The sequence below is a fragment of the Gavialis gangeticus genome, unplaced genomic scaffold (assembly GCF_001723915.1).
Source record: "Gavialis gangeticus isolate Ggan-Ray unplaced genomic scaffold, GavGan_comp1, whole genome shotgun sequence".
Classification (NCBI taxonomy): domain Eukaryota; kingdom Metazoa; phylum Chordata; order Crocodylia; family Gavialidae; genus Gavialis; species Gavialis gangeticus.
Window position 1 is genome coordinate 43,386,084 of NW_017729006.1, and position 1,084 is coordinate 43,387,167.

Sequence of the window (1,084 nt, forward strand, 5' to 3'; positions counted from 1 at the left end):
CCCCCACACACACTGGCAGCAGGAGAAAGAGACTCAGTGGAAGGGTTGGAGTCCAGGTAGGGAAGAGAAGCAGAGTCCAAGTCCTTGGTTGAAGAGGGGGTGGGGGTGATAGCTACCTATCCAGGCTAGAAAGGGGTCTTTGTCCAGTAGGTGTTGTCCAGAGGGGGGTCGCTGGCAGGGCCTCTGGGTGGATAGGTGGTATGGCATGGTGCTGGTCCCAATGGAGAGGGTGTCCCAAGGAGTCAGTCTTCACTACGCCTTTTTATGCAGCAGATTACCTCTGATCTCCTATGGGGAAGGCCTGTCCAAGCAAGGTTAGTCCTGTCCCAGAGGGTTCTAGGTATTCTTACTGAGCATGTGCAGCTTGGCACAATGGTGGGTTGCCTCATCTTTTGTTTCTTGAATGCTGAGGGTGGTTCCAATGACTGGGTCATTGGTCCAGGTATTGGTGTTGATGGTTCAGTCATTCAGAAGGAGCTATTTTTAGACCTACTGCCATGGTCTCTCAAGTACCCTCATCCATCCCCATTCATTCAGGAACCAAGTTGCATAGGAGGGGTAGTATGAGTCATAGGTTACACTACTGGGCATGGGGATAAGATGGAGGCTTGACATTACAAGATGGAAACTTGACATGACTTATGCTAACTTACATATATAGGCCTAAAACAGTAATAACGCAATATAAAAGCAGTAAAATTCAATACAATCAATTATTACAAACGTAATAATTATCACTTATAAAACAGTGGGTATCGATATCGAAATAGCAGGGCACTTATTTGCAAAGAAGGGAGAGAAAAATAAAACTTACTACCTAAAATAAAATGTTAAAGCTTATTCTACATCTTAGCTTACTTATAGTTATCTATAAGGAATAGAGGGGGAGAGAAAAAGTCAGAAATGGTTGGGAAAGGGTCGGGAATGCATTTTTAAATTTAAAAAAAAGAAAAACTGGGGGGTTTGCTACGCACACACCATTTGTCAATCACAGAACCCTTTTATACGAGCATTGCACTCCATGCGCTAACACACTGCACACGGCGCCTGAAGGTGTACATGACAAGGCCTTTGTGAGTCGATG